Source organism: Triturus cristatus, chromosome 5_2 (genome assembly GCF_964204655.1).
Source record: "Triturus cristatus chromosome 5_2, aTriCri1.1, whole genome shotgun sequence".
In the NCBI taxonomy this organism is placed as follows: Eukaryota; Metazoa; Chordata; class Amphibia; order Caudata; family Salamandridae; genus Triturus; species Triturus cristatus.
This window is the reverse complement of record NC_140588.1, coordinates 890,914,836-890,942,610: the sequence shown is the minus strand read 5'-3', so window position 1 is coordinate 890,942,610 and position 27,775 is coordinate 890,914,836. Positions and strand designations below refer to the sequence as shown.

Sequence of the window (27,775 nt, the reverse complement as noted above, 5' to 3'; positions counted from 1 at the left end):
TCCTCGCTTCCAAAATGGATACGACTAATCATGCATGTGAGATGGATATCTCTATCACAATGAACATGTTGATGTAAACAGAAGCATGGCATGCTGAGCATGGTACCAACTTGAATACACCTCTTCTCTATCCCGCATACACATTTCCACATTGATCTTTAACCCTGTCTCTTCAGCAGCATATTTCAAACTGCTGGTCGTAACCCACTGATGGGTCGCAAGCCACTTTTTTTGAGGGTCGCAAAATTCCTGGTATATATAAGTGATCAGATTTTTGATAATGAAATTTAGTAATAAATGTAAAGTACTTCTCTAAAGGATACCAAACCCCTCCCTGCAGCTTGAACCTTTCATCTTTTAATTCCATTTACATCCAGATTATAGAATCAAAAGTGATAAACTTGTACTGCATAATGCAGTAAACTGTACATCCTTTGGCTTTCTGATAAACACACTAAGTGGTAATATAGGGTGCCACTGTTGCTTACATTGACAATATCTTCAAAGCATCTAATGCTGAGAAATGCTTCTTAGGCACAACCGCCACTGGCAGGAAGCAGCATATTATTCACCACCAAAGAAGGGCATCTCATGCCAAAACCTATGGCTGAAATAGCCTATATTAAGGCATGTATTAAAGAGGACATTGGCTAAATGATGTCAAAATGTGTCTGAAACCCAAAGCAGACATCATCAAACAAATGAACATTCTAGAATACACACTGAAGTTGTTTGTTAGCCATGCAGAACTGAGAAAAGGGAACTCTTTTTTCTCAACACTGGATGGCCTTTAAGGTTAAATATCACCAGCATGTGGTAAAGCAAGGTCCCAAAATGTAGTTCTCATTTGATGACTTTTGTGCATAGAAACAGTCAGATATTGGTTCCCAATGACAAGTCAAGACTCAAACGCAGGCAAAGGGGCTGATTAGACCTCATCTATGTATATAGATTTAATATATTGAAATAATTCTATGCATCTCTCAATACCAGCAAGAGTGGCAGTAGCAGAAAAAGCTGACATTCTCCTGCGACTGGACAAATTCGTTTTTGAATCTGTGAGTTCTCACTCAGCTATTTTACTTCAGTTATAACCAGTGCCAGACTAAGGTGCCCAAACTAGCAATATCCCGTAAGGCTTGTGAAACCTCCTGTGCTGACTAATGAACATGTGAAAATTGTATGTGCTGCAGAGGGGTTTCTAGTTTGGATGGAACTATTAAGGACCAACAGCCCTTCAGCCATGGGATTCCAGTATTTAGGATCAACACCATTGCAACCATAGAGGATTCAAGTGTGAATTCTATCTCTCAAGGTTATTGGTGGTCTAGTGCTCTGTGAGCATCCTGGTAAGCCAGCCATCTGTAATGTGACACAATGGCCTGTTCCACCCAGTTACCCATTTTTCTATTTAATTTTTTTAATTTGTAAAGTGCTGGAATCCCCCCCGCAGGGGTATCTCCATGCTGACAACGGAAGGAAAAATAGAGGGTAGTGGGACGCTCAGTTATTGAAGAGTTCAGTTTTCAATAGTTTCCTGAATTTAAGAAGATTAGGGCACTTACAGAAGGCGATGGGGAGCGAGCTCCAAAGACGCGGGGCAAGATAGGCAAAAGATTTGTACTATTTGTACGAAGTGTGTTAACCTGAGGGACTACTAGCAGAGTCTTCCCACCAGAGTGCAGAGATCTGCTAGGGCGGTAATGGACACGTTTTTCTGCCAGATACCTGGGCCCGCTATCATGGATTGTTTTATGGACTAGGCAGCAAATTTTAAACCTGATTCTGTCATGGATGGGGAGCCAGTGAAGACATTTCAGTAACGGCACGGAGGCTGCCCAGGGAGGAAAATGAAGCGCCAACTGTGCTACTGTGTTCTGAACTACTTGCAGCCTGCTTAACACCACCTCGTTTGCTGCTCCCAGAAGAGCATTGCAGTAGTCAAAATGACTGACTACTAAAGCTTGGAGCAGGGTCTTATGGACAGATAAAGGGAGAAGGTAGAACAGTCTCCGAAGGAGCTTCAGCATGAAAAAGCATGTGCCTGAAACGGCAGCCACCTGGTCTTTTATGGATAAAGAGAGGTCCAGATATACTCCCAGATTTTTTGCCTTGATAGTGGGGGACCACAGAAGTAGTGCTTTGCTGAACAGGAGGGGGCATATTCACAATTATTGGTGCATCCCTTCATATCAGCAGGGATGCGCCAGTTAGTGTGCGCCACAGCTCTGCCACCATGGATGCGCCGCATTTACAATGCGGCGCACCATGGGGCAAAAACGGCACAGATGCGTGACGCATCTGTGCCATAAAAGTGGCGCATTGCTGGAGTGCCCTATCTTGTTAATGCTGCGTCAATCCTTACGCCTGCTTCAGGCAGGCGCAGGGTTTTGACGCAGCATGGGCCTAAAAGTGACTGAGTGAAATCTTGTAGATTTCACTCAGCCACTTTTAGGAGGCGTTCCTGCGCCGGAAAGCCCCCCTGCGCAGGAACGCCTACATGTGGTGCAGGGCTTTACAACGTGACGCATCTCCCAGATGCGTCACGTTGTAAGTACCCCGCACCATGGCACAGGATTTGCGCCGCCGCTGCATCACAAAAATAACGCAACAGCAGCGTAAATGAGGCGCAAGGGGCTCGTAAATCTGCCCCGAGATCTTCTGTTTCATTGGCATTCAACTGGAGAAAGTTCTTTGTCATCCAGTCAGAAATAGTACGCATACCCTCTGCAAAAAGCTGTTTTGTTGCCACTGAGTTATTGTCAACCCATGACTTGTAACTACCTGTTCAAGCAGTATTCATTGGCACTAACCTTCCTGAGATAGCTTAAGGCATAATTCCTTTAACTAGTCTGATAGATGAAAGAGTGAGTGAATAGAAGAATGAAAGAATGGGCAGATGTGTCAAAGTAAAGATGAAGGATGGGTGTATATATGAAGGGGAAAACAGTGGCTGGCAGGATAAGAGAATACAATAAAGCATAGTTGGATGGGTCGCTGGATGGTTGGGTGGAAAGGTGAATACATGTACAGATGGTGATTAAATAGACACTAATAAATAAATGGAAGGGTGAAAGGATAGATGGATGGAAGGAGGATGGTCAGGTGAAGGGAACTCTTCTAATGACAGTCATACTTGCTCATTTCAAGTGGTCTGTTTGATCAGAGGTATGGTTCAAGTGGGGAACATTTACCTTTTCTGTCTACCACAAGTATGAACACCTTAGGGGCCTTTTCACAAACGTAAAGAATATACATGTGTATATTTACTTATATGTTTATATACTACTACAGCTAGATGTAGCTCTACATTTTTTAATAGTCACACTTTCAGAATCTAGAGTTACACCCAGGTGTAGGCTTACATGTCTTCACCACCTCAAATCAGGGGATGGAACTCCCTACAACAATATTTATAAGTCTAAGCTTTCTACTATTAACTTTTCACACATAGGTAGAGATCTCCACCCTGTGATGGCGATCTCCCTATGGGAAAGTATAGGGAAAATTATTAAATTAAATTATAAATTAAAAAAAAAATTAAACATTTTTAATGTAAATGTTAGGTTAAAATATATTTTTCTAAGTAGAACTAATACAATGGCTCATTATAGTAAGTTTTCTAATTAAATGTTTATTAAAAATTCATTCAACTATATTGATTTAATTAAAAAAACATTATTAAACAATAATTGAAAACATCCCATGCTCATAAACATTATAATTTTTATTTAATATCTAGTAAACTATGTTAAAAGTTATGTGTTTTAATTTTTAGGCCAATTAATGAATAATTTTATATAATTTTTAACACTAACTGATGAGTTCTAATTGGAGTGAAACACATGTAAGAAGCTGCTTTATGAATTCCAGATTGCCTTGGAAGGTAATTGTATGGTAGTGGTTAAAAATTAGGGAAAATGGCGCAACTCAGGAGATTATCATATATGTGTGTCAGTTTGGTATGGATTGATACCGGTGCTGTAGGGTGAGGGACACCACTAATCCCCCGCAAGATTTGCCAGCCGTAGCCAGCAACAACAAGAATGATTATCCCCAGCACACGTAAACACTTTTTAAAAATAATATCAAGCATTTTGATAGCAATGTTCAAAACAATCAAAAAAAGATTAATGTCTTTTTTTCTTTTTTCTTTCTTTTATTGTCACGTTCTTCTGGCAGCCTGACAGCCACAGCCAACATGTGTTTCGTCACTAATGGGCAATCTCCCGCGACTTTATAAAGGCTGTATAAAATAAACAAGACAAACAATGTACCACCTTACAAAATTATAGGTGTACATAACGCTTAAACCATGGTAATGTTAGAACGTGCTTAAAAACAACCACAAGCAAGATGGCGGAAATTGCGTGGTAGGCCAGAAAAAAACCAAATTAACAATTTGGGCTAAATGACCCAAAAGAAGATTACAGCGACGGAAGAGAGAATCCCAGAATTAATAGCGTGATTTTGTGATTTCACCGTGACACGATCGCATAGTGGGACTATATCTAGGTCAAAGAATTTCAAATGGTGCAGATGAAGATGATGTAAAGTCTATACAACGTAGACCCTTAAGCCCAAGATTCAGTGATAGAAGTGCTGAGAGAAATCTTGTAAATATAAATACCTCTGTCTTGCTTGACAGTCTTCTAAAATTATGAATAATGAGATTGTATAAATGAAGGTCGTGCGTGATCAGATTTTGTATGAATTTGTGACGCCAAACTTAAACATAAGAGACCTACTTGTATTGTGGTGATAATTCCAACCCACAATAATGGGTTCTGTTCCCCGAGACGTCACACTATTATGCGAAAAGATGACCAGGGGTCCAATTACGTCCCTGGAGAAAAAGTTCCGTGTATCCTGAAATTAATGTTGAGTATGTGTTTAAAAGACGTGTCACAGGACGCATTGTACATCAAATCAAAACACCCAGAATCCAAATGTGAGGTACATCAAATCTTAATATATGTGGCAAAATTCACAAAGTATGCTATCCTATTCTGATCTCATGATCGGTAATAATGAGTGGGTATGTTAAATATATAAACATTGTATGTGGATCGTAACATATCTAAGATTTAAAAGTTTCCGAGTGTAAGGATAAAATGCAAGCTAGTCACTCGTATCATAAGCCACATGACACATTAATTAAGTATCACGCTGTTGTTGGCTACTAATAATATGCGTAATTATACCATATGAAGTATACGGAAGCAAGTAAAGTCGCGTCACGTGTTGCAATCAGTCTACCCTCTAGCGTGCTTATGCCACAAAGGTAAAAAGCCCTCACATCTAAGCCAGTGCTCCAGAAAATACTGAACAATTAAAGTTTGTGCGCTCTGCCGGCCAAATTATATCACGATGATAAAACATCGATCCTAAATCTCTATTTTAAACGTCTCATGCAGCTATCTAGGTCCTCCAAGTTCTTACTGTTATATTGTGGTAGTAATTCTTGACGTCGCTCCTCGCGTCTTCCCGGTGTGTCAGTGCGCGGTAGCGATACACGCCATTTCTGTGAATATATGGACTTCCTGACATGATATTTAAAAATGGAAAAATGACTGTTTGTGTTTCCTCTACCCAGTGCAGTGTAATGGAAAGAGGACTAGCTATCTCTTGTATTTTTGGCGGCCATCTATAAGACCATACAGTTTCGCATAAAACCAATGTGTATTTAAGGGGATCGTAACAAGGCCAAGCAAAGGCAGTAGTTGAATACGTGTCATGCATCTGTAATCTGTAATCTGGGTTCAATAGAAAAAATGGCATGCTGGAGGATTCTTGTGGTGATAGTTCTCGTGAAATTCAAACATGCATATCTACGATGGGTGTCGGTATTGAGGAATAAGTTGTGCAAGCAACTATGTGAGCAGTTCATTGGTGCTCTTATTGTTATCTTGTATCTGAGTGCCGAATTAATTTTTGGATTCAGTTGAATAAAATCTCTTCCATCCTGGAGTAAGTGTTACGAAATAGGATGTACAAAAGAATTATTACAAGTAGTCACGCAGTCATCTGGCATGAGTCATAAGTCACATTATACATATTCACAATTGGTTCGCATATAGTACAGGTACCTGTGTGATGGGAAGCAAAGGACCATTGCATAAAGTCTCTGGTTCTCAGGATCATATATATTGTTCAGATGCTTTCTATATATAGAATTGGAGTATCAATTTTATTATAGTTATTTACCCAGGAAATAATGCAGCTCAAGTTCAACATTAAGCCCTATTTCGGTACTCCGCAATCTAAGGATCCACAGAGCTTCGCGTCTGCGGAGGGCCAGTTCCCTATTGCCCCCTCTCAGATGCCTGTGGGTCTGTTCTATGCCAAAGTATTCAAAACATTTATGGGTAGTTTGTGCGGGGCATTGTATTATATGGGCTGCAATCGGATATCTTGAATCCTCCTGTTTCACTGCTCTCATGTGTTCATTCACTCTTTCTCGTAACGTCCTGATAGTGCTTCCCACATACCTTTTTGTGCATTTGCATTCAATGACATACACTACATATTTTGTTAACAGTTGATATTTGACTCTATTCTGTATGTCTCGTTACAGGGTCCCTTAAATTCTGTTTTGTGGTCACTGGCCCATTTGCATGCGTTGCAAGTGTTGCAGCCGTGAAAGCCCATACCTCGTTGTGTCAACCAGTTCTCTTTTCTGTCAGTCCTGGGGTAGCTGGGGCTTAGCATATTCCTAAGCGACAGGCCTCTTCTATACGTGATAGTGGGGTTATCTGTGATGTGATTACTGAGCGTTCTGTCCGCTTTAAGCAGATGCCGGTGTCTTTTAAGACTACCTAGTAATACACTTGACCAGTTGTTGTAACCAGTTATCATCCATAAGATCTCTTTCTTTTGTATTTGCTTTTTCCGTTCTCTCAGTGTATCCTGTCTCTTAGTTTTCTGTATTCTGAGTTCATCCTTCTGTAGTGTCTCTGTTTTGTAACCCCTATTCTGAAACCTAGTCATCATGTGACGCTTATGTTCCTCAAATTCTGGGTCATAACTGCAATTGCGCCTGATCCTGACCAGTTCCCCATATGGTATAGATCTAATCTGGTGTAAGGGATGGGCACTGGATGCATGTAATACTGCATTACAAGCTGTTTTCTTACGGTAAAGTTTAGTCTGTATTGTGTTGTCTCTAACGTAATCTCAACATCCAAGAATGTAACCCTGTTAGTACTATGCTCAAAGGTAAACTGAATATTGTCATCTGACAGAAAAGAGAACTGGTTGACACAACGAGGTATAGGCTTTCATGGCTGCAACACTTGCAACGCATGCAAATGGGCCAGTGACCACAAAACAGAATTTAAGGGACCCTGTAATGAGACATACAGAATAGAGTCAAATATCAACTGTCTAACAAAATATGTAGTGTATGTCATTGAATGCAAATGCACAAAAAGGTATGTGGGAAGCACTATCAGGACGTCACGAGAAAGAGTGAATGAACACATGAGAGCAGTGAAACAGGAGGATTCAAGATATCCGATTGCAGCCCATATAATACAATGCCCCGCACAAACTACCCATAAATGTTTTGAATACTTTGGCATAGAACATACCCACAGGCATCTGAGAGGGGGCAATAGGGAACTGGCCCTCCGCAGACGCGAAGCTCTGTGGATCCTTAGATTGTGGAGTACCGAAATAGGGCTTAATGTTGACCATGAGCTGCATATTTTCCTGTGTAAATAACTATAATTAAAATGATACTCCAATTCTATATATAGAAAGCATCTAAACAATACATATGATCCTGAGAACCAGAGACTTTATGCAATGGTCCTTTGCTTCCCATCACACAGGTACCTGTACTATATGTGAACCAATTGTGAATATGTATAATGTGTCTTATGACTCATGCCAGATGACTGCATGACTACTCGTAATAATTCTTTTGTACATCCTATTTCGTTACGCTTACCCTAGGATGGAAGAGATTTTATTCAACTGAATCAAAAAATTAACTCAGCACTCAGATACAAGATAACAATAAGAGCACCAATGAACTGCTCACATCGTTGCTTGCACAACTTATTCCTCAATACCGGCACCCATCGTAGATATGCATGTTTGAATTTCACGAGAACTATCACTACAAGAATCCTCCAGCATGCCATTTTTTCTATTGAACCCAGATTACAGATTACAATTGCATGAAACGTATTCAACTAGTGCCTTTGTTTGGCCTTGTTACGATCCCCTTAAACACACATTGGTTTTATGCGAAACTGTATGGTCTTATAGATGGCCGCCAAAAATACAATAGATAGCTAGTCCTCTTTCCATTACACTGCACTGGGTAGAGGAAACACAAACAGTCCTTTTTCCATTTTTAAATATCATTTCAGGAAGTCCATATATTCACAGAAATGGCGTGCATCGCTACCGCGCACCGACACACCGGGAAGACGCGAGGAGCAACGTCAAGAATCACTACCACAATATAACGGTAAGAACTTGGAGGTCCTAGATAGCTGCACGAGACGTTTAAAATAGTGATTTAGGATCGATGTTTTATCATCGTGATAGAATTTGGCCGGCAGAGCGCACAAACTTTAAGTGTTCAGTATTTTCTGGAGCACTGGCTTAGATGTGAGGGCTTTTTACCTTTGTGGCATAAGCACGCTAGAGGGTAGACTGATTGCAACACGTGACGCGACTTTACTTGCTTCCGTATACTTCATATGGTATAATTACGCATATTATTACTAGCCAACAACAGCGTGATACTTAATTAATGTGTCAAGTGGCTTATGATACGAGTGACTAGCTTGCATTTTGTCCTTACACTCGGTAACTTTTAAATCTTAGATATGTTACGATCCACTGACAATGTTTATATATTTAACATACCCACTCATTATTACCGATCATGAGATCAGAGTAGGATAGCATACTTTGTGAATTTTGCCACATATATTAGGATTTGATGTACCTCACATTTGGATTCTGGGTGTTTTGATTCGATGTACAATGCGCCCTGTGACACGTCTTTTAAACACATACTCAATATTAATTTCAGGATACACGGAACTTTTTCTCCAGGGACGTTATTGGACCCCTGGTCATCTTTTCGCATAATAGTGTGACGTCGCGGGGAACAGAACCCATTATTGTGGTTTGGAATTATCACCACAATACAAGTATGTCTCTTATGTTTAAGTTTGGTGTCACAAATTCATACATAATCTGAGCACGCACGACCTTCATTTATACAATCTCATTATTCATAACTTTAGAAGACTGTCAAGCAAGACAGAGGTATTTATATTTACAAGATTTCTCTCAGCACTTCTATCACTGAATCTTGGGCTTAAGGGTCTACGTTGTATAGCCTTGACATCATCTTCATCTGCACCATTTGAAATCCTTTGACCTAAATATAGTCCTACTATGCGATTGTGTCACGGTGAAATCACAAAATCACGCTATTAATTCTGGGAATCTCTCTTCCATTGCTGTAATCTTCTTTTGGGCAATTTAGCCCAAATTGTTAATTTGGTTTTTTTCTGGCCTACCACGCAATTTCCGCCATCTTGCTTGTGGTTGTTTTTGAGCACGTTCTAACATTACTATGGTTTAAGCGTTATGTACACCTTTAATTTTGTAAGGTGGTACATTGTTTGTCTTGTTTATTTTATAGAGCCTTGATAAAGTCGCGGGAGATTGCCCATTAGTGACGAAACACGTGTTGACTGTGGCTGTCAGGCTGCCAGAAGAACGTGACAATAAAAGAAAGAAAAAAGAAAAAAAGACATTGATCTTTATTTGATTGTTTTGAACATTGCTAACAAAATGCTATGATATTATTTTTAAAAAATGTTTACGTGTGCTGGGGATAATCATTCTTATTGCCTTGGAAGGTATTTTATCAATGCAGAGCTGTAATAACATGTCTGGAATGGTCAAAGGCTTTTGTCATTTTTCAGCTCAGCATGCATAGCGCTTATCGATGCTAAGCTTAAAGCATTTGTTACGTAAATCACAAAAGGCCTTGTTGTTTTTCTGTCTCTGCGTGGATGGATGACACTATGCTCATCCCTGCTTAGAAACTCTGCTAGAAAAACAGAAATTTGAGGTGAGCAAATTTAGAGTATTGGTGGTGTTGGAGATTGCTCCACATAAATGAGCTGCTCTCAGTATTAAACCTAGAACTAGACTGGGTTCCCTGCTTTTTTCACACACACACATATATATATATATTCACTGAAAAAACCACAGGAATAATTTACGTTATAGTTAGGAATTAGCATTTACAAAACCTTAGAAATTCACAGAAAAAAATCGAAGGTTACAGGGACGTTATAGTTAGGCTGACATTTCACTCATACAAAAGCTGAGAAACTCAGCCTTTATAATTAGCTGAGCTAACTATAACTCACGCGCCCACAACTCACTGCTGATGACGTCACATATTACATCACTCATGACATCGTCAGGGACATCATTGATGACATCACTGATGACATCTCAAATTACATCACAGATGACATCATCCAGTGAGTGTGAGTGTTTAAAAAAAGTTTAAGAATGTTATATATATATATATATGTATAGATATATATATGTATATTACCTACTGGCAGTCGCCAGTAGGTAGTTATAGTTAGGACCTATTTTCCATAGGAAATCCGCAACATTCTATTTGGAATCATGTTGGCGTCGATTGATGAATCTTCGCAAAATTTTCAAAACTTTTGGCCAGCTCCGGTCCGCTCCTATCCTGAAAATTTCACGGTGATTCATCAAGCAGGGGCCGAGAAAAAAGGGGGTCCCAAAACGCGTTTTCCCCATGCATTTTCCCATAGGACCTGTTGACGCAGCTACAGCCCAAAGTGCTGAATGGAATTACACCAAATTTGGCAAAGAAGTAGTCCTCAGTTCAGACTCGTGCCTCTTGCTTAAATGGTGTAAATCCGTTCAGTAGTTCCTGAGAAAATCAAAAGTAAAATCACATATATATCTGGGCGGAGCCTAACCACACATCTCATCGTGAGATCTGATTGGCTGTCAACACTCATCCAAGAATTGTTTGGCAGCCATCTTGGGACCAATATACATGATAGCACCTCATTAAAAAGCATTGCAGTTAATAGAAGGTTTTAAGACTTTAGTTACATTATAAATCATTTGTTGGTGGTACCATACTCATTTTAGGAATTGTGGTGTGTTCTAAGGTGATTTTACGATGTGAAAAAGCCTTCTGCTGTAGTATCATGAATCATGTTTGAGAGAAAACTATTTTCTCATGCTTTTCCCACAGAAGTTTGGAAGGTGATCTATAAGCTAAACTGAGAGCATATTTTCTGTAAATTCACATTATCTTTCTCAGTCAGGTGAGAATGAAGTCTGACATTCTCAGTAAAACATGAACATCCAACAAGGGCAGAGACTGTCAGTTGATTCTTTTGTGTTCTACTGCAGCTTCCCAGAGTGTTCTAAAGAACAACTAGAGGGCTAACAGTCCTACTTATGACAAACGTATGGCACACCTGAAACCATCTTGGTTGGAATAAAGTGGTAACTCTTAAAACATTTAATTTAAAAAGGAACAAAATGAGGGGGTTCATTTTGCCATAGAAAGTATGATTAATGCTGCAGAAAGAAAAATTAGGGCACATTTTGAGTGACTTCTCAAATCCTCTTCTATTTCATAAAAAAATTCTGACATGCAGACTGAAACATGCACTTTCAGTACCAGCAGCAGACTTCGCTGGTGAGCAGTAGCTTTACTACAGTGATCTAATAAGCAACTAGAGTGCTAACATTCTGAATTTATGGCAAATGTGTGACACATCTGAATGCCTTCTTGATGGAATCAAAGTAAAAAACTGAAAGTATTTCCTACTGAGGAGACTGTAGTAAATGAGGAAATTAGGAAACATCATAACAAATAAGTCTCCCAAAATGGCCACCGGAGACAAAAGAGCCCAAATGTAGCCCAAATATCACCCAGATGTAGCCCAAGTATAGCCTAATGACAGAAAGTCCCAGAGTGTTCTAACGAACAACTAGAGCGCTAACAGTCTTACTTATGGCAAAAGTATGGCACACCTGAAGCCATCTTGATTGGAATAGAGTGGTAACACTTAAAACATTTAATTTACAAAGGAACAAAATGAGGGGGTTCATTTTGCCATAGAAATTATGATTAGTTCTGCAGAAAGAAAAATTAGGGCACATTTTGACTTCTCAAATCCTCTTCTATTTCATAAAAAAATTCTGACATGCAGACTGAAACATGCACTTTGAATACCAGCAGCAGACTTCCCTGGTGAGCAGTAGTTTTACTACAGTGATCTAATGAGCAACTAGAGTGCGAACATTCAGAATTTATGGCAAATGTGTGACACATCTGAATGACTTCTTGATGGAACCAAAATAAAAAACTGAAAGTATTCCCACTGAGGAGACTGCAGTAAATGAGGAAATTAAGAAACTTCATAACAAATAAATCTCCCAAGATGGCCACCAGAGACAAAAGAGCCCAAATGTAGCCCAAATATCACCCAGATGTAGCCCACATGTAGCCCAATGACAGAAGTGTGCAAAACACTTATGTTTTTGTGTATTTGCAGTTTTATATAGTGCAGACTTGTCAGGTATTGGAGTGCTTTACATGAGCATTGGTTACATCACACAAGATCAAATTCATTTTGGTTGTAGACATGGGAAGATTAAGTGATTTGATCAGAATCACAGAATGTTGAGCTGAAGCAGAAACTCCAACCTGGTTCCCCAGTTGCAAAGTCTGCAGCACTGGAAGTAACACCACATCCTCTCCCCTAGGTGCAACATTTGATCAAGTGGTCAACTGGATAAAAAACATAAAGATTACAAATAATTTAAAAGTTCTTTGTCGCTATTTGAAAACTCAGAAAATATGTCCTCATTTTAGTTTTTTAGAGCACTAACCATAATTTTGATGCAAATAAGACCCTCTCATATATGTAATTTCTAAAGGAAATACTCTAGGTATTACAGTTTCGATTACATCAAGATGACGTCAGGCGTTCCACACTTTTGTAATAAATATAGAATGTTAGCAATCTAGTTGTTCATTGGGATACTGTTGAGAGGCTGAAGCCAGGGGCACGGACTCTGAAAATTGAAGGCAGGTAGGAGAGTGCAGATGCAACAATTTTACCACACTGGGCAGGCAGGAAGGGCAGTGGCAGCACAACAGACTATGGAGGGCAGTGGAAAGGGGGGCAGGGACAACAAATCAAGAACACAGGACTGGCAAGAGAGGCTGTGGCAATATAATAGACCATTGTGGGCAGAAGGAAGAGGCAGTGGTAGTACAACCATTCATGCCAAGAGACCCGTTTCAGCCAGGAAATGTCCAATGTTTTTAAGCTCAAATGGGCTATATTTATCTGTCTCCTATCTACAATCTCCTCTTTTTCAATGTAACTCAAAGGGGAAAATCTATACCCCAGTTTTTTTTCAAAATCTCCCTCTTACCAAGTTCAAAATGTTCGCAAGTATGGTACATTGGATCATGGTAGGCAGGAGGAATTGGGGTAGGGACATGGACTCGGATAACAGAGGACAGGAGGGACATGGAGAGGTGCACCAAACTGACCCTACAGGGCAGGCATCAGGGTTTGCAGCAGCACAATACACCACACAGCGCATGCGGGATGGGAGTGCAGCACAACAATCCATAGAAAGCAATAGGGAGGGGACAGGACCATGCACATGGACAACAGAGAACAGAGCGGAAAGAGGCAATGGTAGCTAGCTGACCATAATGGACAGACAGGAGAGAAAGCTGCAGCATAACAGACCATAAAGGGCAGGAGGGACGGATCATGGGCATTACAATGGAACAGACAAGCCAGGAGGGAGGGAATAGGGGTCTGCACATGGAAACAGAGGGCTGGGGGCAAGGGGGCAGGAGCAGCAAGATGACCATGGAGGTCAGACAGGATGGGCACTAGAAACAAGACACACCATGGAGAGCAACAATGAGACTATGATGGCATACACACAGACCATGTAGGGAAGGTGGGAGGGGGTCAGAGGCAGCTAGCTGACCACACAGGGAAGGTGGGAGGGGCCATGGCAGCACAGAAGACCATGCATGGCAAGCGGGAGGGTTAGTTGCAGCGTAATGGCTGGTGCAGGGGTACGCACAAAGGACCATGGAGGATAAAAGGGAGGGTCAGGACCTGGGCACAGACAAGAGAGTTCAGGGGAAGGGGCCTCACAACAGATCGCGCAGGGCAGGCAGGAGGAGCAGTTGCAGCACAACAGACCAGGGAGGGCAGAAGGGTGTGGCAGTAAAATGGACCATGGAGGACAGGAGGAAGGGGATAGGGGCATGGCATGTGGACAGGCAGGGTGGAGGTGGCAGGGACAGGTTACAGTCATCTGACAATGCTAGGCAGGTGGGAGGGGAGTGGCAGCTCAACAGAACACTCAGAGTAGATAAGGAGTGGCAGGTCCATGGAACATGGTGGGCAAAAAGGATGGAGCAGGGGCATGCACAAAGACATCGGAGGGCAGGGGTAAAGAGAATAGGGGCAGCAAGCTAAGCACAGAGGCTAAGCAGGAGGTCAATGATGGGCCATGGAATTGGGCAATGGAGGGCAGGAGGAGTGGACTGGTACATCATGCTAAATGGAGGGCACTGGCAGCACATCAGACCATGCATGGCAGGAGGGAGGAGGCTAGTCCATGGATTCAGACAACAGAGGATAGGGAGGAGGTGGATGGGGCAGCAAGCTAACTGTTCAGAGAAGGTGGGTATTAGGAACTTTATTGTTTTTAAAATGTGTGTCTGTGCGAACTACTTAAAATATGAACAAGTATGCAGCATAATCTCACTTTTATTCAGGAAGAAGAGGACGTTTGTGACTGTGACTCCGGGCTCACTTGGCAGAAACACCCCCTGACCCTCCACCCCCATCGCAAAATGTAATGCCCGTGAAAGGGGGAGGTGGACGTAGTGTTATATAGAACATAGTCCTGAGAGCACGATTGAAAATAAAAACTAGATATAGTATATGGTATAAACTATGCATGAAAAAAGTTTGATATAAGATGAACCGGGGCGTGAAATATAATATGCAATACATTGTGCTCAATGACAGATTAATTGGAGAGCGCGAGATAGCACAGGCACTAGCGCGTGGTATGCGATATGCACCTTGGAATGTAATATGCACAGGGCAGTGTTGTGTAACCTAACTAGTCTCTAAAGTTGTAATATAAAATATGTGCTGGGGAGTGTAACGTTGCATATGCACTGTGACAAAGATTTGGATCCCATATTGTAATATGTATGGCATAGCGCTGTGCGTTATAACATAGGCATTGAGGAAGGCACGTTAGATGGAGCAATATAACCCGTGCGAAGGCAAGTGTGGCATGACATATTCACGGGGTGGTGTTACAGTACACATGGGCTAGAGAGTGTCATAGCATACGCACTAGCTAGTGGAATACAACACAGAGGTGTGAGGCACTCGGCGGGCACTGGTGGGTGTAACACAGCATTGGGCTCAGCCAGGAGCACGCTGTGACTCTCAAGTGAGGTTCGTCTCCTTTCCAGAGAGTAAAATAAAAAGTATTACACATCCGGCAGTGGATGTGTGTTTTATTAACCGCGAGGGGGGTTTCTTGCATAGTTTGGTCGAATTTTTGTTGAATCCCCTTTGAATGGCTTGGTGTGCGTGTATATTAAATGTGCCCGTCAATAGCTACCCATGTTTGTATAAATAAACAACAAGGGTGTCTACTTGGAGAGTACCCGACGGAGGGGGGTGCCGGGATTAGGCACGGTAGGGTGTCAGACACGTCAGAGCTTCACTAGCGGTGTAAATACATTCCATGCCGATTAATTCTATGCATAGTCGCCTTTTAATGACTATCACGCATATCGTCATGGTGATAGGTACATACGGTTTGTCCAGCATGTCCTAGGTTTTTCTTAAAATATATATTTTTTTTAAATAATAAAAAACAAAGGCCGGCCCCGGGGGATGGGGTCCCCGGGGCCATAAGTGGCCTGAGGAGGGGGGCAACGCAGCCCCCTCCTAAAGAATAAAAAAATAAAAAGGCCATGACCCGGGGATTGGGGTCCCCGGGGCCGATTAAGGCCTTGGGAGGGCCAAATTTATTTTTTTCAACAAAAAAAATTAGGGTGCAGGCCCTGGGGGATGGGGTCTCCAGGGCCAGTAAATTAGAAAAAGAAGGGGGGGCCACACAGCCCTCCTTCTTAAAAAAATAAAATAAACAAAAGACTGGCATCGCGCCGGAGGCCATGACCCCTCCTTGCAGCACTCTGCAAACGCGCCCCTTGGCCAGTTGTAAGTTGGGGAATTAATTCCCCTTCAATACTGAGGGTCCCTGAGGGCCAACTAGCCCAACAGGTATCTCCAGTATGCGCCAGGGAGCTGCATTGCAGACAGGTGCTCTGAGGCCACGCCCCTTTTTACACCTCTATGCAAAGTAGCTCTGTGGCGCTTACTGGAGGTACCTAGTGGGCTAGTTTGACCCTAGGGACCCTTAGGATTCAAGGGGACTTAATCTCTCAACTTAGAATGGCCACAGGGCGCGTTTACACAGTGGTGAAGGGAGGGGACGGGGCCTGAGTTGACGCCCTGTGGCTCGTTTTAAGTTGGGGAAATAATTCCCTTTCAATCCTGAGGGACCCTGGGGGCCAACTAGCCCACCAGGTTCTTCCAGTAAGCGCCACTACTCTGCGTTGCAGAGAGGTGGTGTAGGCCGTGCTCCTTTTTACACCTCTCTGCAACGCAGCTCTGTGGCGCTTACTGGAGGTACCTAGTGGACTAGTTGGACCCTAGGGACCCTCAGTATTCAAATGAACGTAACCTCCCAACTAAAAACAGCCACAGGGCGTGTTGACACAGTGATGAAGGGAGGGGACGGGCCTGAGTTAACGTGTGCAAACAAGCCCTGTTGCGTGTTTTAAGTTGGGGAAATAATTCCCCTTCAATCCTGAGGGACCCTGGGGGCCAACTAGCCCACCAGGTGCTTCCAGTAAGCGCCACTGCATTGCAGAGAGGTGGTCTAGGCCGTGCCCCTTTTTACATCTCTCTGCAACGCAGCTCTGTGGCGCTTACTGGAGGTACCTAGTGGTCTAGTTGGACCCTAGGGACCCTCAGGATTCAAGGGGACTTAATCTCCCAACTTAAAACGCCCACAGGGCGTGTTTACACAGTGGGGAAGTGAGGGGACGGGGCCTGATGTCACTGACCATGTCATAAGTGATATAATATGTGACGTCATCAGCAGTGCATTGCGGGCGCGCGAGTTATAGTTAGCTGAACTAACTATAACGGGGGAATTTCAATGGTTTTGTACGAGTGAAAAGTCCAGCTAACTATAACGCCCCCTGAAACCTATGGTTTTTTCAGTGAATATATATATATATATATATATATATATATATATATACACATATTTATATATATATATATCCACGATCCCTTTCTAATGCCGCCGCGCTGCAAGGAAGATTTATATATATATATCCACGATCCCTTGCTAATGCCGCCGCGCTGCAAGGAAGGCCTGCACACCATGTAAGTCCAATAGTAACTTTTTAAATTTTTTTAAATGTATTTATGATTTTGTCATACATGAAAAAAAAACATTACATGGCATCAAACATGTAGTAGACTCCACTTGCTGCACAATGAGTTCTCATATATGTCGTCACAATGGCAATATTCGGAGTAAATGCATTTTGTATAATAGGCATTCATTCCTGACCAGCAAAATAAACACAATGTATCTGTAACATAGTTGAGGTACCAAGGACCCAGAGGTATCATTATACTATAATATTACAGGCAATGTCTCCCGCAAAGCACAGGCCGTCCCGCCCCAGGCATAGATAACATGTACTATATTCCGGAAGGGGGCAGCCATGCGCCCAAACTAACATCCACACACCGCAATCAGTCAGGCTCATGGGAACCAGCATCTACCTCCTCAGCATGCTGTGAAAGAAAATACCCCTGCAAAGGGCCCCAGATATCTTTTGGCTTGAATGCCCTCGGAAGAGTTTCAGCATAAATAGTTGTTTGCTCCTGACAGTACATCAAGCCCGCCAACCATACCTTAAATTTCGGGGCCCGACCCCAGCCCCATCTACATACCACCCTTCGTTTGGCCAATAGCAATGATATAGCGATGAATTTCAGGTATGCTTTGGGGACCTGTGATACGTACCCCAGAAGCGCCACCAGAGGGTCACTCTCCAGTGCACTGCCTATCATCTGCTTAAGGGCGTTGAAGACTTGCCCCCAATACTCCTGCACCCCAGGACACTCCCACGCCAAGTGTAAGAAACCCGCCTCGGGCCTTCTGCACGTCTCACACCTATCATTATCCGCTAGCTTAAACCTGTATTTTTACCCGCAACCGGCAACTATCAAAAATTTGACCAGTTTGGGTGCAGCAATACCGCCACTGTTCCTCTGTAATATCTCGTCGCAATTCTTCCCCCCACTGTGTACGGGCCGAACTAGCGATTTCCACCTGGTGCACGCGTATGTCCCGGTACAAGCCCGACACCAGATGCTTCCCATTCTTAGATCCCAGGAATTGATGTAAAGGGATGAGATGTGACGGTTCCCTAGGAAAGTCTGGGATCACTGCACTTATCCCCTGTCACAGTCCCACATATAGAAACACCTCTAACGGCGTGGGATGCAGCCCCTGGAAAAAGTGTTCTAGAGAACGGAATTGTTCTTTATGAAAGAGGTCCCCCCAGATACTAATATTAGTACGTTTACAGAGATTAAGAAACCCAGTTTCTTGCAGCAGACAAATACTGGGATGCTAGGACAGCGGGAGCCTAGGGGAGTACAAAAAAGGCGACACAACGAGCTTTGTTATCCAATGCCACGCATCCACCGTGCCAGTAATCGTGGTAGGGGGTGTCAACCTGGGACGCATTGGGCCATATATCATGCCATAAGTCCAATAGTAACTTTATTCATTACTGACGCGTTTCAACCTGACGGTCTTTCTCAAAGCTGGGGAAACATTGTGGCAGTGTTCTCTATATAGTCAGAGAGACACTGTTGCATAAATAATAAACATAGGATAAAGACTTCGGCACATTTACAAACATTGTGCCATTCAGTATTAGGAAAAAAGAATCCATATAGCCAACAAAAAAATATATATGTTTCTTCCTTCAAAAAAAATAAACATTATATATCTTCATGTATAAAAAGAAATAATTTGGAATTAAATTATAAACAAGAAAACATAAGATCATCCAGTTAATCAAGTAAACCATATATCATGCAAGTGCATGTATTCTACGTTGCAACAGCACTTCTCTTAACTTCCCAAATCGGAGTTCAGAAATGAGAGGTATCGGTCCAGTGACCTAGGGAACAGATCAGGGAAAGAAGAGGCAGGGGGTAGGGGGAAAGAGGGCAGGGGTGGGTGAGGGGAGGGAAAATGGGGTATTTTGCAGAAGGGTTGAGCATACTACTGTTTTTGCTTTCAGGGGAGCTAGCCCAGATGAACATGGAGCTCCTCATCCTGGTTGAGGCCACCTGGGGATTTTCTGCAAAGATAAATTATGTTTCGGGATTCCATCCTTCTGAGGGCCTGCTCCCTGTCTCCACCTCTGGTGTTAGTTGGCACCCTGTCAATTCCAAAAAATGAGATTTTAAGATTCTCAACTTCAATGGCGCTATGTAAGGTGTTACAGTGCCTAGCCATGGGATATGTTCTGTCATTGATCCGAATTGCCCTTAGGTGTTCTAGGATACGCTTATTGATGGGAAATATTGTGCTCACCACATACCTCATGACGCACACACATACAAGCACATATACAACATAGTCACTGTTACAGTTAATGAAAGGCTTACTCTTGTGTTGTTTACCGTTGGGTAAATGTACAGACTTGATATTGGTACTGTGTGTGCACGCCTTGCACTTGCCACATTTGTAGAAACCGGGGATATATATATCTACGTCAAGGTGTATTGAAGAATAAGTGGGTGTATGAGTGTGTCTGTATGGATTATTCAGTGGGTGCGTGACTGACTGTATATGTGAGTGATTATACTGTCTCAGTGAACGTATGGGTGAGAGACTAAGCTGTGTGAATGTCTGTATCAGTCTGTCAGTTGGTGTGTAAGTGGCAGCATGGGTTGGTGAGTAGCTACATTTGTGTCAATATGGGTTCTTGATTGGTTGTCTGAGTATGTGTATGGGTGCCCGACTGTCTGTGTGGGTGGGTGAGGGGGTGTGTGACTCCCTGCATGGATGTGTGAGTGGGTGTTTCACTGGGTGTATGGGTTCATGACTGCATCTGCGAGGGACTATATGGGTGAGTGAGTGTGCGTATGGCTCTCTTGTTGAGTGAATGGATGTCTCAGTGGTATATGGGTGTGTAACTTCATATGTGTAAGGCAGTATATGTGTGTGTTGGAGTATAAAAGTGACTGCAGGTGAGAGTGAGTGATTGTGAGAGTGCTGTATAGATGAGTATATGCTTGTGTCAGCGATTATATAGGAGAGTAAGTATGTGTTAGTATCTGTATGAATACGTGACTTGGTGTTTGTGTAATTTCATAGGTGAGTAGATAGGGGTGTGATTGACTCTTTGGGTGAGTGACTAGGTGTGTGAGTAACTCTATGGGTGAGTGGTGGTGTGTGAGTGTGTGTATGGGTGTAGGAGTGCATTTATCAGTGGCTGTATTGATGAGTAACTGCTTGTATGAGTGGCTGTATGGGTGAGTGAGTGGATGTGTGTGTAGACCTATGAATCAGTGAGTGGGTATGTACTAACTGGTATTGGTGTGTCTATGGTTTGGAGAATGGTAGTCTGCATTTTGAGTGGGTGTATAAAAGTTTATATTAGGGTGTGAGTATGTGCATCAGAGATTATGTGGATGATGTCATCAGTGATGTCATGAGTGATGTTAATGACCATGTCATGAGTGATGCAATATATGACGTCATCAGCAGTGCATTGCGGGGCGCGAGGAATATTTAGCTCAGCTAACTATAACGGCTGAATTTCTCAGGTTTTGTACGAGTGAAATGTCAGCCTAACTATAACATCTCTGCAACCTTTGTTTTTTTCTGTGAATTTCTAAGGTTTTTTAAATGCTAATTTCTATAACGTCCCTGAAACCTGTGTTTGTTTCAGTGAATTTCTACATTTTTAAATGCAAATTCCTAACTATAAAGTCCCTTAAACCTGTGTTTTTAAAGTGAATTACTATGATTTTGCAACAAATAGGCATGTTTGCAGAGTGGTGGAGAAAGGGGTCGGGCCTACGGTCATCTCTCAGGAATTCGGATGCGTAGGACTTACAGGAGGTACCAGGAGGGCTCCTTGGGCCCCCTGGTCCCTCTGGAGTAAAGTGGACTTCATCCCCCAACCAGTAGTGCACCAGGAAGTGCGTTTGCAGAGTGGTGGACAAAGGGGGCAAGGCCTCCAAAGACCTCTTAGTAATCCTGCTTTGTGGGACTTACTGCAGGTACCAGGAGGGGTAGTTGGCCCAGAAGGACGTCCTTGGGGGACAACTATCCCTCCTATTACCTTCAGTAAGTCCCACAAAGCAGGAATGCAGAGTTCTGATAGCAGGCCATGCCCCCTTTCTCCACCAGTCTGCAAACGCACCTCCTGGTGCGCTCTTGGTTGGGGGATGAAGTCTGCTGGGAGTCCTTAAGGGCCAAATAGCCTACCTGTTACCTCCAGTAAGCCCTATACAGTGTGATTGCTGAGAGGTGGTCCAAGGCCATGCCCCCTTTCTCCACCAATCTGCAAACATGCCTACTGGTATGCTTTTGGTTGGGGTATGAAGTTACCATGCCTCTTGAGGGTTCCTGGGGGCCACCAACTAGCCCACCTGTTACCTCCAGTAAGCCCCACACAGCTAGATTGCTGAGAGGTGGTCAGAGGCCAGACCCCTTTCTCCATCACTCTGCAAACACGCCTCCTGGTGCACTGCTGCTTGGGGAATGAAGTTCATTTTAGTCCTGAGATCTTCAGGACACAAGGGGACCTCCTCGCCCCACCAGCAGTATGCCAAGAGGGGCATTTGCAGAGTGGTGTAAAAAGGGGCGTGGCCTCCAACCACCTCTCAGCAATCCCACTGTATGGGGATTACTGGAGGTAATAGGTGGGCTAGTTGATACCTAGGGACCCTGAGCATCGAAGGGGACTTCATCCTGCAACCAAGAGCATGCCAGGAGGTGCATTTGCAGAGTAGTGGAGAAACAGGGCGGGCCTTTGGCGAGTTGCTGGCTTCCTTTTTTTTTGTTTTTAGAAAGGGGGCCTGTGTGGCCCCTCTTCCTTTGACCATTTTGGGCCCCGGGGACCCTATCCCCCAGGTCCTGGCTCATTTTTTTATACAATAAGAAAGAGGGGGTGTGGCCCCCCTCTCCAGGCCGATTTTGGTCCCGGGGACCCCAACCCCAGGAGCCCGGCCATTTTCTTTCTTTATGTTTTATTTTTTTTTAATGAAGGGGGCTGCATGGCCCCCCCTTCCCTGGGCCACTTTTTCCCTGGGGACCCCATCCCCCGGGCCTGCCCTGTCTTTTTTTTAATTTTTAGAGGGGGGCCGTGTGGCCCCCTCTTTAGGCCAATTTTGGCCCCGGGAACCCATACCCCTGGGCCAGGCCTTATGGTTTTTTTTCAAATAATAAACATGGGTAAGGGGGCCTGCGCAGTCCCCCTACCTGAGCGGTATCGCCCCAGGAACACCATACCCCGGGGCATGGCCACTTCATTGGGAACGCAGGGGGGACCTCAAGGCCCCCGCGGTCCCTGCGGGCTCACTGCCTCCTGCAGGAGCCTGCATTGCTTTTGAGCAGAAGGAGCTGCAAACATTCAGAAATTAGCCTACCTGATTGCATCTCACATGACATCACTGATGACATCATCCATTAAGTGTGAGTGTTTTCTAAACTTTTATGAGTGTTAAATATATATAGTAAGCTACTACATAGCTTAAATTCGTATACATTGTGTACTAGTAATGAGCGATACTATTTCTAACACATAAAATGTGAGTGCCTGTGTGTATCCATATCAAAGTGGGTGTCTAATTTGTTGTATAGGTGTGTGAGTGGCTGTATTGGTGAGTGTGTGGCTGTGTCAGTAGCTGTATGGGTGAGTGAGTGGCTGTATAGATGAGTGAGTGGATGTGTGAGAGGCTGTACGGGTGAGTGAGTGGATATGTGTGGCTGTATGGGTACATGAGTGTCTGTGTGTTTGGCCGTGTTGGTGTCTAAGTGGCTGTGTGAGTAACTGACCAGGGGTAGAGCTGTTCTGTCATTCGTGTATCGGTGAGTGACTGGGTATGTGAGAGGCATATAAAGATGAGTTATGAGGTGTATAAGTGGCAGTCTGGGTGAGTGAGGGGGTGCATAAGTGGTGTATGGGTAAGTGAGTGGGTGTGTCTGTGACTGTATGGATGAGTGACTGAATGTGAGAGTGGCTGTATGGGTAAGTGTGTGATTCTATCAGTGACTATATATTTGAGTGTGTACATGTGTTAATATGAGTATGAGTAAGTGTGTGTATTTGAGTAAGTGTATGTGTGAGTGAGTTGCTGTGTGAGTGACTGTATGGTTGAGTGAGTAGGTGTGTGAGTAGCTGTATGGGTGACTGACTAAGTGTTTGAGTGGCTGTATGGGTGAGTGAGTAGGTATGCAACTAGCTATATGAGGGACTGACTCAGTGTGTGAGTGGCTGTATGGGTGTATGAGTGGATGTGTTGGTGTCTGTATGTGTGCATGACTGGATGTGTTCATGGCTTTATAGGTGAGCGAGTGGGTGTATGACTGGCTGTATGGGTGAGTTAGTGGTTGTGTGAGTGGCTCTATGAGTGAGTTGATGTGTGAGTGGTTCTATGAATCAGTGAGTGGGTGTGTGAGTACTTATATAGGTCTGTGAGTGGGTATGTGAGTGATTCTGGGGATGATGTAATCAGTGATGTCATTTGAGATGTCATCAGTGAGGTCACTGACCATATCATGAGTGATATAATATGTGAGGTCAAAAGCAGTGCATTACGGGAAAGTAAGTTATAGTTAGATCAGGTAACTATAACTGCTGAGTTTTTCTGGTTTTGTATGAGTGAAATCTAAGCCTAACTATAATGTCCCTCTAACCTTTGTTTTTTTAGTGAATTTCTAAGATTTTTTAAATTCTATTTCCTAACTATAACGTCCCTGTAACCCTTGATTTTTTAGTGATTTTTTTATGTTTTTCAAAATTCTATTTCGTAGCTATAATGTCCCTGTAACCTTTGTTTTTTTACGTGAATTTCTAAGGTTTTTTAATTTATTTCCTAAGTTTAACCTGTAACATTTGAGAGTGAGTGCATAAGTGTCTCAGTGGGTGGGTGAGTGAGTGTGTGAGTGCCTCAAAGGGTCTGTCAGTAGGTGTGTGAGTGTCTGAGTGGGTCTGGGAGTGGCTGCATAAGTGTCTCACTAGGTATGTGAGCGAGCATGTGATTGTCTGAGTGGGTCTGTGAGTGGGTGTGTGAGTGTTTGAGTCAGTCTGTGTGTGAGTGCATGAGTGTCTCAGTGGGTCTGTAGTGGGGTGCATGAGTATTTGAGTGAGTCAGTGAGTGGGTCGGTGAGTGTGACTATGTGTGAGTACATGAGTTTTTGTGTGGGTCAGTAAGTGAGTGCATGAGTCTCTCAGTGGGTCAGTGAGTGGGTGTATGAGTCTCTCAGTGGGTCTATGAGTGGGTGTGTGAGTCTGAGTTGGTCTGTGACTGGGTGCATGAGTCTCTGAGTAGGTCTGTGAATGGTTGCCTGACTGTTTGAGTGGCTCTGTGAGTGGGTGCATGACTCTCTCAGTGGGTATATGAGAAGATACATGAGTCTCCGAGTGGGTCTGTGAGTGGGTGCATAAGTCTCTGACTAGGTCTGTGGATGGGTGTGTCAGTGTTTGAGTGGGTCTATGACTGGGTGTGTGAATGTCTGAGTGGGACTGTGAGTGGGTGCATTAGTCTCTAAGTGGGTCTATGAGTGGATGGGTGAGAATATGAATGGGTCTGTGGGTGGGTGCTCACTCCTGACCTTTATTCTGCCTCTTGCTACTCATTCTAACCTCTATTTTGCCTCTTTCTGCTCTTTACTGGCCTTTATTTTGCTTTTTCTACCCATTTTTCATCTTTATTTTGCCTCTTTCTGCTTGTTTCTGACCTTTATTCTGTCTCTTGCTGCTCGTTCCTGACCTCTATTCTGCCTCTTTTTGCTCCTTTCTCCCCTTTATCATGCCTCTTTCTACTTGTTGCCGACCTTTATCTCACCTCTTTCTGCTCATTTCTGCTCTTTATTTTGTTTCTTTTAGCTCCGTTCCGACCTTTATTTTCGCCTCTTTCTGCTCGTTTCTGACCTTTATTCTGGCTTCTTCTGCTTTCTTTTCCCGGGACAGCAGGGGGAAACTGAATACTCCCTCGGTCCCAGCCAGCTCCCCGCTTCCTGTGTTAGCCAGCATTTCTCTCACAGACAAGGAGCTGTTAAACATGCAGTTCCCTCTCTGTGAAAGTGATCCTTTTGTCTGTTTGCCTGCCCACTTGACAGAGGACATGGAAGCAGGGAAACAGAACCTCCGCTTCCAGCAGGCATGAGCATTTTGTCAGCTCTCGCTTGCTGGAAGCGGAGTGCTTGCTCTGACTTCATGGTAGCTGTCAAAGCTCCCGCCAAGTCAGAGCAAACAGCTATGTCCCTGGAGTGGGCACCCCGTGACATAGCAGGAGCTGGCCCTGGGGATGGCATTCCCCAGGGCCATGTGTGGCTCCAAGAGGGGGGCCACGCGCACCCTTTTTTCTGTGAGCACAGGCTGGCCTTGGGGAGGTGATGGTCCCCTATGCAATATATGACCCGGAAAGCGGGTCACAAGGCCCCCCTCCCAGTTTTAAAAGTAAATTTGGTCCCTGGGAGCTGGTGATCCACGAGGTCCCCCCAACACAAACAATTTAGCCCTGGGGAAGTGGTGGTCCCTGGGGCCCAGAGGGTCCGCGAGGCCCCCCCATTTCTTTGTATTTAGCCCCGAGAGTAGCCGGTTCCCAGGACTAGGGGGGTCTGTGCAGCCCCCCCATTTTACTTTTTAACATAGCCCCATGGAGGTGGCAGTCCTCGGGCCCCAGTGGGCCTGCATGACCCCCACCCATTATACAATAATAAGCCCCGCAGAGGTGGTGACCCTGGGGCAATCCTAAGTCCTAGGAGGGGGGCCTGCGTGCCCCATCCTTTTTTTAAAAAAAAGCCTGCATGCACCCAGTACCTGGCCCACCCAGGGGATATAATCTAAACAAGTGCAGGAGTGTGTTTTTTTTTAATTGGTAATGAAGATCAGCGTGCAGGATGCGCTGACATCATTACTTCTGAAAGTGAAAGTAAAAAGAGCTGGTAGGCTCGTTTTACTTTCACTGAATCCGTGCTCGGGGTCATATATCAGCCCCATAGTACTGATTCTATTAGGAGAGGCATCGCTGGAAAGAGGAGAATCTCCCCTTTCGAATGATACCTCTGCCCAGTGGATCCTTGCTTGGTGATCACCACAGGAGAGCAATCCCCAAGCAGGGATCCAACCACTAAACAGCAGGATAGCGGGAGTGGACCCTTAGGCAAGGGCTTGTGCTACCCCAAAACCCACCCCCTTGAAATTGTCAGTCTTTCTGCCCCCCCTATTGGGGCAAAGGGAGTAATTACCCCTGATCTGCTCCCCTAGTGGGAGGGGGCAGAAAGCCCACTAAGCACCAGGGGCTTCTTTTATTTAATAAAAATATATGGGTTGAAGCTGTCCACCAGGGCATGGCCATGCCCCCACCCCTAATGTATATGGCAACAGTCTTTTTGCCCCGCATCAGGGTTGCAGATGGCGTTCATGTCTCCCAGTCTGCACCTCGGGTGGGGGCAGAAAGCCCACTAAACACCTGGGATTTCTTCTTTTTATAGGAATATAGGAGTGGGCACTGCCCACCAGAGCATGGCCATGCCCTCACCCCAAATATATATTTTTAAAGTCTTACTGCCCCCCTGGGGCATCTCATGGGAAATTACCCCTGATTTGCCACGCTGGGGGGAGGGGCAAAAAGCCCACTAGACTTCAGGGATTTTTAAAATAAAATATAGGGGTGGGAACTGCTCTGCATGGGAATAGTAAATGGGGCAACAGTCTTTTGGGAGAGAAATGGGGTAATTACCCCTGTTCTACCCCTCAGGAGGCAGAAAGGTTACTAGACACCGGAGAAAGTTTTATTTGAAAACATTTAGGGGTGGAGTCTGTCCACCGTGGGCATGGCTATGCCCTCACCCCAACTAAATGGGGCATTAGTCTTTCTACTACCCACCTGGGGGAAGATGGGGTAATTACCCCAGCTCTGGCCCCTGAGGGGACAGAAAGCCCACTAGATGCTAGGGAATGTTTTTAATTTTTTTAATGGAGGACTGCCCAGCATGGGCATGGCCATTCCCCACCCCATATAAATGGGGAAATAGTCTTTCTGCACCTCCTGGGGGCAGAGGGGATTAGCTACCCCTGACATTAAATGCCAGGAATTTATTTTTTTAAATATAGGGGTGCAGCCCCCCAGGCATTGGCCAGTGCGCCCCCTTACTCCTTGTGGGGTGGATAGGGTATTACAAAAGGATGGGGCAACTCACCCTGGCATAGAGCCATTTCCCTGTCCCAGTGGGGTCAACTGTTTCTTTCTGTACCCCTAGGGGCAGATAGGAGACGTGTCCCAATTGAATAGCT

The 27,775-nt window shown here is 44.0% G+C and overlaps 1 protein-coding gene across 1 annotated transcript in view; it reads left to right on the top strand.

Annotated features, from left to right (window-relative positions):
* Positions 1-27,775, top strand: part of NRK (Nik related kinase) — a 1,057,838-nt gene that overhangs the window by 813,914 nt on the left and 216,149 nt on the right. The gene's annotated exons all lie outside the window — the stretch shown is intronic.